The sequence below is a fragment of the Channa argus genome, unplaced genomic scaffold, assembly GCF_033026475.1.
Source record: "Channa argus isolate prfri unplaced genomic scaffold, Channa argus male v1.0 Contig225, whole genome shotgun sequence".
NCBI classification, from domain to species: domain Eukaryota; kingdom Metazoa; phylum Chordata; class Actinopteri; order Anabantiformes; family Channidae; genus Channa; species Channa argus.
In genome coordinates this window covers 1-13,000 of record NW_027125443.1, presented here as the reverse complement: position 1 = coordinate 13,000, position 13,000 = coordinate 1, and the positions used below count along the sequence as shown (strand labels likewise).

The 13,000-nt window shown below is 43.4% G+C and overlaps 4 non-coding genes across 4 annotated transcripts; all 4 read right to left on the bottom strand.

Annotated features, from left to right (window-relative positions):
• Nucleotides 1-2,102: 2,102 nt before the first annotated feature.
• Nucleotides 2,103-2,175, bottom strand: trnam-cau (transfer RNA methionine (anticodon CAU)). Its single transcript has one exon. It is a non-coding gene; the product is annotated as a tRNA-Met (tRNA).
• A 4,680-nt stretch (nt 2,176-6,855) lies between these two features.
• On the bottom strand, nt 6,856-6,926 carry trnag-gcc (transfer RNA glycine (anticodon GCC)). The gene has a single exon. It is a non-coding gene; the product is annotated as a tRNA-Gly (tRNA).
• A 2,180-nt stretch (nt 6,927-9,106) lies between these two features.
• On the bottom strand, nt 9,107-9,177 carry trnag-gcc (transfer RNA glycine (anticodon GCC)). The gene has a single exon. It is a non-coding gene; the product is annotated as a tRNA-Gly (tRNA).
• Nucleotides 9,178-11,088: 1,911 nt separating this feature from the next.
• On the bottom strand, nt 11,089-11,161 carry trnam-cau (transfer RNA methionine (anticodon CAU)). The gene has a single exon. It is a non-coding gene; the product is annotated as a tRNA-Met (tRNA).
• Nucleotides 11,162-13,000: the final 1,839 nt, after the last annotated feature.

Genomic DNA, 13,000 nt, shown 5'->3' with positions numbered 1-13,000 from the left:
GCACTAATGACATTTGTACTTGGGACAGAATATTTTGTTGAAAGGTAAAACTGTTTCGGAAGCTGTCCACCCATCACGTCTACTCAAGAGATGGAGAGAAGGTAGAAATGTCTTAAATCATCTTTATAGCATACCTTCCTTTTTCCCTTTGTTGTGTTTCATGCCATTCTAGTGGGGTGAGAATTTGCAGATGCAGAGGCGAGAATTCGACCACTGAACCACCAATGCCCATGTGCCGGAGAAAGGAGTTCCATTGAAGACGCCATCGCGTGTAGACAGAATGTTTTTTGATGGTCCATCAGTACTACGTACTAAACCACACACTAACCTCATCACCACTGAACTACCAATGCCCACATTGTGTTCCACTGCACCTCTGGACAGTCACACTAATAAAGTTAGTACTTGGGACAGAATGTTTTGTTGGAAAACTGTTTCGGAAGCTTTCCACCCATCACGTTTACTCAAGAGATGGAGAGAAGGTAGAAATGTCTTAAAACATCTTTATAGCATACCTTCCCTTTTTCCTTTGTTGTTTGTTGCGTGTAGACAGAATCTTTTTCTTGATGGTCCATCAGTACTACATACTAAACCACATACTAACCTCATCACCACTGAACTACCAATGCCCACATTGTGTTCCACTGCACCACTGGACAGTCGCACTAATGACATTTGTACTTGGGACAGAATGTTTTGCTGAAAGGTAAAACAGTTTCGGAAACTGCCCAACCCTCGTGTCTACTCAAGAGATGGAGAGAAGGTAGAAGTGTCTTAAATCATCTTTATAGCATACCTTCCTTTTTCCCTTTGTTGTGTTTCATGCCATTCTAGTGGGGTGAGAATTTGCAGATGCAGAGGCGAGAATTCGACCACTGAACCACCAATGCCCATGTTCCACTGAATGTTTTGTTGGAAAACTGTTTCGGAAGCTGTCCACCCATCACGTTTACTCAAGAGATGGAGAGAAGGTAGAAATGTCTTAAAACATCTTTATAGCATACCTTCCCTTTTTCCTTTGTTCTGTTTCATGCCCTTCTAGTACATACTAACCTCATCACCACTGAACTACCAATGCCCACATTGTGTTCCACTGCACCTCTGGATAGTCACACTAATGAAGTTAGTACTTGGGACAGAATGTTTTGTTGGAAAACTGTTTCGGAAGCTGTCCACCCATCACGTCTACTCAAGAGATGGAGAGAAGGTAGAAATTTTACTTTTTAAAAAGTTTTAAAACATCTTTATAGCATACCTTCCCTTTTTCCTTTGTTCTGTTTCATGCCCTTCTAGTGGTGTGAAAATTTGCAGGTGTTGAAATCTAAGCTCCTTGACTGGCACACATCTTGGGTATTAGACAGGGGAGCGCAATTCCTGGATGTCCGCTTTAGTTTGGGTTGAATTTTAGGTTTTATATATGCTTTAAGCATCTAGAGTTCACGGAAAAAAACAGTTGTTCTCCTAAAGCCTTTATTCCTTTGTCCTTTGCATTACCAATGCTCTCTCTAGAAGGTAGAGGACTGCACATATGTCCAAGCTGGCCATTCTACAATAGACCTGCCTCGTGTCAGGCTAGACAAAAAATGTAAACACCTCATCATATCTATCCTCATCACCACTGAACTACCGAGGCTGAGGGAAAAAGCATGCTAAATTGAAAAAATGTAAATATCTTTTCGCATTTCACAAAGGCAATAGCATTGACGCCCTTAATTGAGTCTTCATTAATTGTCTTCAGACTATTGAGGTTAGTACTTGGGACAGAATGTTTTGTTGTAAAACAGTTTCGGAGGCTGCCCAGCCCTCAAGTCTACTCAAGAGATGGAGAGAAGGTAGAACTGTCTCAAAACATCTTTATAGCATACCCTCCCTTTTTCCGTTGTTCTGTTTCATGTCATTCTAGTGGTGTGAAAATGTGCAGGTGTTGAAGTCTAAGCTCCTTGACTGGCACAAATCTCGGTACTAGAGAGGGGAGCTGGAGTTCACGGAAAGAACACTTGTTGTGCTGAAGACTTTATTCCTTTGACCTTTGGATTACCAATGCTGTCTCTGGAAGGTAGAGGACCGCACATATGTCGAAGCTGTCCATTCTACGAAAAACCTGCCTCGTGTGAGGCTTGAACTCACGACCTTCAGATTATGAGACTGACGCGCTGCCAACTGCGCCAACGAGGCTGAGGGAATGCGCCTGCTAAATAGAAAAACAATTGTAAACACCTTTTCGCATTTCATAAAGACAATAGCATTGACACACTTAATTGGGTCTTCATTAATTGTCCTGAGAATAAATAGAAGGCTGAGACCTCTGTTACTGCATATCAGTCAGTCAAGCTGCGCTCGTTTTGAGTTGTGAGACTTTTAAAGAGGTGCTTGCATTGGCCGGGAATCGAACCCGGTTCTCCAGCGTGGCAGGCGAGAATTTGACCACTGAACCACCAATGCCCACGTGTTGGAAAAAGGAGTTCCATTGAAGACGCCATCGCGTGTAGACAGAATCTTTTTCTTGATGGTCCATCAGTACTACATACTAAACCACATACTAACCTCATCACCACTGAACTACCAATGCCCACATTGTGTTCCACTGCACCACTGGACAGTCGCACTAATGACATTTGTACTTGGGACAGAATGTTTTGCTGAAAGGTAAAACAGTTTCGGAAACTGCCCAACCCTCGTGTCTACTCAAGAGATGGAGAGAAGGTAGAAGTGTCTTAAATCATCTTTATAGCATACCTTCCTTTTTCCCTTTGTTGTGTTTCATGCCATTCTAGTGGGGTGAGAATTTGCAGATGCAGAGGCGAGAATTCGACCACTGAACCACCAATGCCCATGTGCCGGAGAAAGGAGTTCCATTGAAGACGCCATCGCGTGTAGACAGAATGTTTTTTGATGGTCCATCAGTACTACGTACTAAACCACACACTAACCTCATCACCACTGAACTACCAATGCCCACATTGTGTTCCACTGCACCTCTGGACAGTCGCACTAATGACATTTGTACTTGGGACAGAATGTTTTGTTGAAAGGTAAAACTGTTTCGGAAGCTGTCCACCCATCACGTCTACTTAAGAGATGGAGAGAAGGTAGAAATGTCTTAAATCATCTTTATAGCATACCTTCCTTTTTCGCTTTGTTGTGTTTCATGCCTTTCTAGTGGGGTGAGAATTTGCAGATGCAGAGGCGAGAATTCGACCACTGAACCACAAATGCCCATGTGCCGGAGAAAGGAGTTCCATTGAAGACGCCATCGCGTGTAGACAGAATGTTTTTTGATGGTCCATCAGTACTACGTACTAAACCACACACTAACCTCATCACCACTGAACTACCAATGCCCACATTGTGTTCCACTGCACCTCTGGACAGTCACACTAATAAAGTTAGTACTTGAGACAGAATGTTTTGTTGGAAAACTGTTTCGGAAGCTGTCCACCCATCACGTTTACTCAAGAGATGGAGAGAAGGTAGAAATGTCTTAAAACATCTTTATAGCATACCTTCCCTTTTTCCTTTGTTCTGTTTCATGCCCTTCTAGTGGTGTGAAAATTTGCAGGTGTTGAAATCTAAGCTCCTTGACTGGCACACATCTTGGGTATTAGACAGGGGAGCGCAATTCCTGGATGTCCGCTTTAGTTTGGCTTGAATTTTAGGTTTTATATATGCTTTAAGCATCTAGAGTTCACGGAAAAAAACACTTGTTCTCCTAAAGCCTTTATTCCTTTGTCCTTTGCATTACCAATGCTCTCTCTAGAAGGTAGAGGACTGCACATATGTCCAAGCTGGCCATTCTACAATAGACCTGCCTCGTGTCAGGCTTGACAAAAAATGTAAACACCACCTCATCACATCTATCCTCATCACCACTGAACTACCGAGGCTGAGGGAAAAAGCATGCTAAATTGAAAAAATGTAAACATCTTTTCGCATTTCACAAAGGCAATAGCATTGACGCCCTTAATTGAGTCTTCATTAATTGTCTTCAGACTAATGAGGTTAGTACTTGGGACAGAATGTTTTGTTGTAAAACAGTTTCGGAGGCTGCCCAGCCCTCAAGTCTACTCAAGAGATGGAGAGAAGGTAGAACTGTCTCAAAACATCTTTATAGCATACCCTCCCTTTTTCCGTTGTTCTGTTTCATGTCATTCTAGTGGTGTGAAAATGTGCAGGTGTTGAAGTCTAAGCTCCTTGACTGGCACAAATCTCGGTACTAGAGAGGGGAGCTGGAGTTCACGGAAAGAACACTTGTTGTGCTGAAGACTTTATTCCTTTGACCTTTGGATTACCAATGCTGTCTCTGGAAGGTAGAGGACCGCACATATGTCGAAGCTGTCCATTCTACGAAAAACCTGCCTCGTGTGAGGCTTGAACTCACGATCTTCAGATTATGAGACTGACGCACTGCCAACTGCGCCAACGAGGCTGAGGGAATGCGCCTGCTAAATTGAAAAACAATTGTAAACACCTTTTCGCATTTCATAAAGACAATAGCATTGACACACTTAATTGGGTCTTCATTAATTGTCCTGAGAATAAATAGAAGGCTGAGACCTCTGTTACTGCATATCAGTCAGTCAGTCAAGCTGCGCTCATTTTGAGTTGTGAGACTTTTAAAGAGGTGCTTGCATTGGCCGGGAATCGAACCCGGTTCTCCAGCGTGGCAGGCGAGAATTTGACCACTGAACCACCAATGCCCACGTGTTGGAAAAAGGAGTTCCATTGAAGACGCCATCGCGTGTAGACAGAATCTTTTTCTTGATGGTCCATCAGTACTACATACTAAACCACATACTAACCTCATCACCACTGAACTACCAATGCCCACATTGTGTTCCACTGCACCACTGGACAGTCGCACTAATGACATTTGTACTTGGGACAGAATGTTTTGCTGAAAGGTAAAACAGTTTCGGAAACTGCCCAACCCTCGTGTCTACTCAAGAGATGGAGAGAAGGTAGAAGTGTCTTAAATCATCTTTATAGCATACCTTCCTTTTTCCCTTTGTTGTGTTTCATGCCATTCTAGTGGGGTGAGAATTTGCAGATGCAGAGGCGAGAATTCGACCACTGAACCACCAATGCCCATGTGCCGGAGAAAGGAGTTCCATTGAAGACGCCATCGCGTGTAGACAGAATGTTTTTTGATGGTCCATCAGTACTACGTACTAAACCACACACTAACCTCATCACCACTGAACTACCAATGCCCACATTGTGTTCCACTGCACCTCTGGACAGTCGCACTAATGACATTTGTACTTGGGACAGAATGTTTTGTTGAAAGGTAAAACTGTTTCGGAAGCTGTCCACCCATCACGTCTACTTAAGAGATGGAGAGAAGGTAGAAATGTCTTAAATCATCTTTATAGCATACCTTCCTTTTTCGCTTTGTTGTGTTTCATGCCATTCTAGTGGGGTGAGAATTTGCAGATGCAGAGGCGAGAATTCGACCACTGAACCACAAATGCCCATGTGCCGGAGAAAGGAGTTCCATTGAAGACGCCATCGCGTGTAGACAGAATGTTTTTTGATGGTCCATCAGTACTACGTACTAAACCACACACTAACCTCATCACCACTGAACTACCAATGCCCACATTGTGTTCCACTGCACCTCTGGACAGTCACACTAATAAAGTTAGTACTTGAGACAGAATGTTTTGTTGGAAAACTGTTTCGGAAGCTGTCCACCCATCACGTTTACTCAAGAGATGGAGAGAAGGTAGAAATGTCTTAAAACATCTTTATAGCATACCTTCCCTTTTTCCTTTGTTCTGTTTCATGCCCTTCTAGTGGTGTGAAAATTTGCAGGTGTTGAAATCTAAGCTCCTTGACTGGCACACATCTTGGGTATTAGACAGGGGAGCGCAATTCCTGGATGTCCGCTTTAGTTTGGCTTGAATTTTAGGTTTTATATATGCTTTAAGCATCTAGAGTTCACGGAAAAAAACACTTGTTCTCCTAAAGCCTTTATTCCTTTGTCCTTTGCATTACCAATGCTCTCTCTAGAAGGTAGAGGACTGCACATATGTCCAAGCTGGCCATTCTACAATAGACCTGCCTCGTGTCAGGCTTGACAAAAAATGTAAACACCACCTCATCACATCTATCCTCATCACCACTGAACTACCGAGGCTGAGGGAAAAAGCATGCTAAATTGAAAAAATGTAAACATCTTTTCGCATTTCACAAAGGCAATAGCATTGACGCCCTTAATTGAGTCTTCATTAATTGTCTTCAGACTAATGAGGTTAGTACTTGGGACAGAATGTTTTGTTGTAAAACAGTTTCGGAGGCTGCCCAGCCCTCAAGTCTACTCAAGAGATGGAGAGAAGGTAGAACTGTCTCAAAACATCTTTATAGCATACCCTCCCTTTTTCCGTTGTTCTGTTTCATGTCATTCTAGTGGTGTGAAAATGTGCAGGTGTTGAAGTCTAAGCTCCTTGACTGGCACAAATCTCGGTACTAGAGAGGGGAGCTGGAGTTCACGGAAAGAACACTTGTTGTGCTGAAGACTTTATTCCTTTGACCTTTGGATTACCAATGCTGTCTCTGGAAGGTAGAGGACCGCACATATGTCGAAGCTGTCCATTCTACGAAAAACCTGCCTCGTGTGAGGCTTGAACTCACGATCTTCAGATTATGAGACTGACGCACTGCCAACTGCGCCAACGAGGCTGAGGGAATGCGCCTGCTAAATTGAAAAACAATTGTAAACACCTTTTCGCATTTCATAAAGACAATAGCATTGACACACTTAATTGGGTCTTCATTAATTGTCCTGAGAATAAATAGAAGGCTGAGACCTCTGTTACTGCACATCAGTCAGTCAGAGACTTTTAAAGAGGTGCTTGCATTGGCCGGGAATCGAACCCGGGTCTCCCGCTTGGCAGGCAAGAATTCGACCACTGAACCACCAATGCCCACGTGTTGGAAAAAGGAGTTCCATTGAAGACGCCATCGCGTGTAGACAGAATCTTTTTCTTGATGGTCCATCAGTACTACATACTAAACCACATACTAACCTCATCACCACTGAACTACCAATGCCCACATTGTGTTCCACTGCACCACTGGACAGTCGCACTAATGACATTTGTACTTGGGACAGAATGTTTTGCTGAAAGGTAAAACAGTTTCGGAAACTGCCCAACCCTCGTGTCTACTCAAGAGATGGAGAGAAGGTAGAAGTGTCTTAAATCATCTTTATAGCATACCTTCCTTTTTCCCTTTGTTGTGTTTCATGCCATTCTAGTGGGGTGAGAATTTGCAGATGCAGAGGCGAGAATTCGACCACTGAACCACCAATGCCCATGTGCCGGAGAAAGGAGTTCCATTGAAGACGCCATCGCGTGTAGACAGAATGTTTTTTGATGGTCCATCAGTACTACGTACTAAACCACACACTAACCTCATCACCACTGAACTACCAATGCCCACATTGTGTTCCACTGCACCACTGGACAGTCGCACTAATGACATTTGTACTTGGGACAGAATGTTTTGCTGAAAGGTAAAACAGTTTCGGAAACTGCCCAACCCTCGTGTCTACTCAAGAGATGGAGAGAAGGTAGAAGTGTCTTAAATCATCTTTATAGCATACCTTCCTTTTTCCCTTTGTTGTGTTTCATGCCATTCTAGTGGGGTGAGAATTTGCAGATGCAGAGGCGAGAATTCGACCACTGAACCACCAATGCCCATGTGCCGGAGAAAGGAGTTCCATTGAAGACGCCATCGCGTGTAGACAGAATGTTTTTTGATGGTCCATCAGTACTACGTACTAAACCACACACTAACCTCATCACCACTGAACTACCAATGCCCACATTGTGTTCCACTGCACCTCTGGACAGTCACACTAATAAAGTTAGTACTTGGGACAGAATGTTTTGTTGGAAAACTGTTTCGGAAGCTGTCCACCCATCACGTTTACTCAAGAGATGGAGAGAAGGTAGAAATGTCTTAAAACATCTTTATAGCATACCTTCCCTTTTTCCTTTGTTCTGTTTCATGCCCTTCTAGTGGTGTGAAAATTTGCAGGTGTTGAAATCTAAGCTCCTTGACTGGCACACATCTTGGGTATTAGACAGGGGAGCGCAATTCCTGGATGTCCGCTTTAGTTTGGCTTGAATTTTAGGTTTTATATATGCTTTAAGCATCTAGAGTTCACGGAAAAAAACACTTGTTCTCCTAAAGCCTTTATTCCTTTGTCCTTTGCATTACCAATGCTCTCTCTAGAAGGTAGAGGACTGCACATATGTCCAAGCTGGCCATTCTACAATAGACCTGCCTCGTGTCAGGCTTGACAAAAAATGTAAACACCACCTCATCACATCTATCCTCATCACCACTGAACTACCGAGGCTGATGGAAAAAGCATGCTAAATTGAAAAAATGTAAACATCTTTTCGCATTTCACAAAGGCAATAGCATTGACGCCCTTAATTGAGTCTTCATTAATTGTCTTCAGACTAATGAGGTTAGTACTTGGGACAGAATGTTTTGTTGTAAAACAGTTTCGGAGGCTGCCCAGCCCTCAAGTCTACTCAAGAGATGGAGAGAAGGTAGAACTGTCTCAAAACATCTTTATAGCATACCCTCCCTTTTTCCGTTGTTCTGTTTCATGTCATTCTAGTGGTGTGAAAATGTGCAGGTGTTGAAGTCTAAGCTCCTTGACTGGCACAAATCTCGGTACTAGAGAGGGGAGCTGGAGTTCACGGAAAGAACACTTGTTGTGCTGAAGACTTTATTCCTTTGACCTTTGGATTACCAATGCTGTCTCTGGAAGGTAGAGGACCGCACATATGTCGAAGCTGTCCATTCTACGAAAAACCTGCCTCGTGTGAGGCTTGAACTCACGATCTTCAGATTATGAGACTGACGCACTGCCAACTGCGCCAACGAGGCTGAGGGAATGCGCCTGCTAAATTGAAAAACAATTGTAAACACCTTTTCGCATTTCATAAAGACAATAGCATTGACACACTTAATTGGGTCTTCATTAATTGTCCTGAGAATAAATAGAAGGCTGAGACCTCTGTTACTGCACATCAGTCAGTCAAGCTGCGCTCATTTTGAGTTGTGAGACTTTTAAAGAGGTGCTTGCATTGGCCGGGAATCGAACCCGGGTCTCCCGCTTGGCAGGCAAGAATTCGACCACTGAACCACCAATGCCCACGTGTTGGAAAAAGGAGTTCCATTGAAGACGCCATCGCGTGTAGACAGAATCTTTTTCTTGATGGTCCATCAGTACTACATACTAAACCACATATTAACCTCATCACCACTGAACTACCAATGCCCACATTGTGTTCCACTGCACCACTGGACAGTCGCACTAATGACATTTGTACTTGGGACAGAATGTTTTGCTGAAAGGTAAAACAGTTTCGGAAACTGCCCAACCCTCGTGTCTACTCAAGAGATGGAGAGAAGGTAGAAGTGTATTAAATCATCTTTATAGCATACCTTCCTTTTTCCCTTTGTTGTGTTTCATGCCATTCTAGTGGGGTGAGAATTTGCAGATGCAGAGGCGAGAATTCGACCACTGAACCACCAATGCCCATGTGCCGGAGAAAGGAGTTCCATTGAAGACGCCATCGCGTGTAGACAGAATGTTTTTTGATGGTCCATCAGTACTACGTACTAAACCACACACTAACCTCATCACCACTGAACTACCAATGCCCACATTGTGTTCCACTGCACCTCTGGACAGTCGCACTAATGACATTTGTACTTGGGACAGAATGTTTTGTTGAAAGGTAAAACTGTTTCGGAAGCTGTCCACCCATCACGTCTACTCAAGAGATGGAGAGAAGGTAGAAATGTCTTAAATCATCTTTATAGCATACCTTCCTTTTTCGCTTTGTTGTGTTTCATGCCATTCTAGTGGGGTGAGAATTTGCAGATGCAGAGGCGAGAATTCGACCACTGAACCACCAATGCCCATGTGCCGGAGAAAGGAGTTCCATTGAAGACGCCATCGCTTGTAGACAGAATGTTTTTTGATGGTCCATCAGTACTACGTACTAAACCACACACTAACCTCATCACCACTGAACTACCAATGCCCACATTGTGTTCCACTGCACCTCTGGACAGTCACACTAATAAAGTTAGTACTTGGGACAGAATGTTTTGTTGGAAAACTGTTTCGGAAGCTGTCCACCCATCACGTTTACTCAAGAGATGGAGAGAAGGTAGAAATGTCTTAAAACATCTTTATAGCATACCTTCCCTTTTTCCTTTGTTCTGTTTCATGCCCTTCTAGTGGTGTGAAAATTTGCAGGTGTTGAAATCTAAGCTCCTTGACTGGCACACATCTTGGGTATTAGACAGGGGAGCGCAATTCCTGGATGTCCGCTTTAGTTTGGCTTGAATTTTAGGTTTTATATATGCTTTAAGCATCTAGAGTTCACGGAAAAAAACACTTGTTCTCCTAAAGCCTTTATTCCTTTGTCCTTTGCATTACCAATGCTCTCTCTAGAAGGTAGAGGACTGCACATATGTCCAAGCTGGCCATTCTACAATAGACCTGCCTCGTGTCAGGCTTGACAAAAAATGTAAACACCACCTCATCACATCTATCCTCATCACCACTGAACTACCGAGGCTGATGGAAAAAGCATGCTAAATTGAAAAAATGTAAACATCTTTTCGCATTTCACAAAGGCAATAGCATTGACGCCCTTAATTTAGTCTTCATTAATTGTCTTCAGACTAATGAGGTTAGTACTTGGGACAGAATGTTTTGTTGTAAAACAGTTTCGGAGGCTGCCCAGCCCTCAAGTCTACTCAAGAGATGGAGAGAAGGTAGAACTGTCTCAAAACATCTTTATAGCATACCCTCCCTTTTTCCGTTGTTCTGTTTCATGTCATTCTAGTGGTGTGAAAATGTGCAGGTGTTGAAGTCTAAGCTCCTTGACTGGCACAAATCTCGGTACTAGAGAGGGGAGCTGGAGTTCACGGAAAGAACACTTGTTGTGCTGAAGACTTTATTCCTTTGACCTTTGGATTACCAATGCTGTCTCTGGAAGGTAGAGGACCGCACATATGTCGAAGCTGTCCATTCTACGAAAAACCTGCCTCGTGTGAGGCTTGAACTCACGACCTTCAGATTATGAGACTGACGCGCTGCCAACTGCGCCAACGAGGCTGAGGGAATGCGCCTGCTAAATAGAAAAACAATTGTAAACACCTTTTCGCATTTCATAAAGACAATAGCATTGACACACTTAATTGGGTCTTCATTAATTGTCCTGAGAATAAATAGAAGGCTGAGACCTCTGTTACTGCATATCAGTCAGTCAAGCTGCGCTCGTTTTGAGTCGAACCCGGTTCTCCAGCGTGGCAGGCGAGAATTTGACCACTGAACCACCAATGCCCACGTGTTGGAAAAAGGAGTTCCATTGAAGACGCCATCGCGTGTAGACAGAATCTTTTTCTTGATGGTCCATCAGTACTACATACTAAACCACATACTAACCTCATCACCACTGAACTACCAATGCCCACATTGTGTTCCACTGCACCACTGGACAGTCGCACTAATGACATTTGTACTTGGGACAGAATGTTTTGCTGAAAGGTAAAACAGTTTCGGAAACTGCCCAACCCTCGTGTCTACTCAAGAGATGGAGAGAAGGTAGAAGTGTCTTAAATCATCTTTATAGCATACCTTCCTTTTTCCCTTTGTTGTGTTTCATGCCATTCTAGTGGGGTGAGAATTTGCAGATGCAGAGGCGAGAATTCGACCACTGAACCACCAATGCCCATGTGCCGGAGAAAGGAGTTCCATTGAAGACGCCATCGCGTGTAGACAGAATGTTTTTTGATGGTCCATCAGTACTACGTACTAAACCACACACTAACCTCATCACCACTGAACTACCAATGCCCACATTGTGTTCCACTGCACCTCTGGACAGTCGCACTAATGACATTTGTACTTGGGACAGAATGTTTTGTTGAAAGGTAAAACTGTTTCGGAAGCTGTCCACCCATCACGTCTACTTAAGAGATGGAGAGAAGGTAGAAATGTCTTAAATCATCTTTATAGCATACCTTCCTTTTTCGCTTTGTTGTGTTTCATGCCATTCTAGTGGGGTGAAAATTTGCAGGTGTTGAAATCTAAGCTCCTTGACTGGCACACATCTTGGGTATTAGACAGGGGAGCGCAATTCCTGGATGTCCGCTTTAGTTTGGGTTGAATTTTAGGTTTTATATATGCTTTAAGCATCTAGAGTTCACGGAAAAAAACACTTGTTCTCCTAAAGCCTTTATTCCTTTGTCCTTTGCATTACCAATGCTCTCTCTAGAAGGTAGAGGACTGCACATATGTCCAAGCTGGCCATTCTACAATAGACCTGCCTCGTGTCAGGCTTGACAAAAAATGTAAACACCACCTCATCACATCTATCCTCATCACCACTGAACTACCGAGGCTGAGGGAAAAAGCATGCTAAATTGAAAAAATGTAAACATCTTTTCGCATTTCACAAAGGCAATAGCATTGACGCCCTTAATTGAGTCTTCATTAATTGTCTTCAGACTATTGAGGTTAGTACTTGGGACAGAATGTTTTGTTGGATGGTAAAACAGTTTCGGAGGCTGCCCAGCCCTCACGTCTACTCAAGAGATGGAGAGAAGGTAGAACTGTCTCAAAAAATCTTTATAGCATACCCTCCCTTTTTCCTTTGTTCTGTTTCATGTCATTCTAGTGGTGTGAAAATGTGCAGGTGTTGAAGTCTAAGCTCCTTGACTGGCACAAATCTCGGTACTAGAGAGGGGAGCTGGAGTTCACGGAAAGAACACTTGTTGTGCTGAAGACTTTATTCCTTTGACCTTTGGATTACCAATGCTGTCTCTGGAAGGTAGAGGACCGCACATATGTCGAAGCTGTCCATTCTACGAAAAACCAGCCTCGTGTGATGCTTGAACTCATGACCTTCAGATTATGAGATTGACGCGCTGCCAACTGCGCCAACGAGGCTGA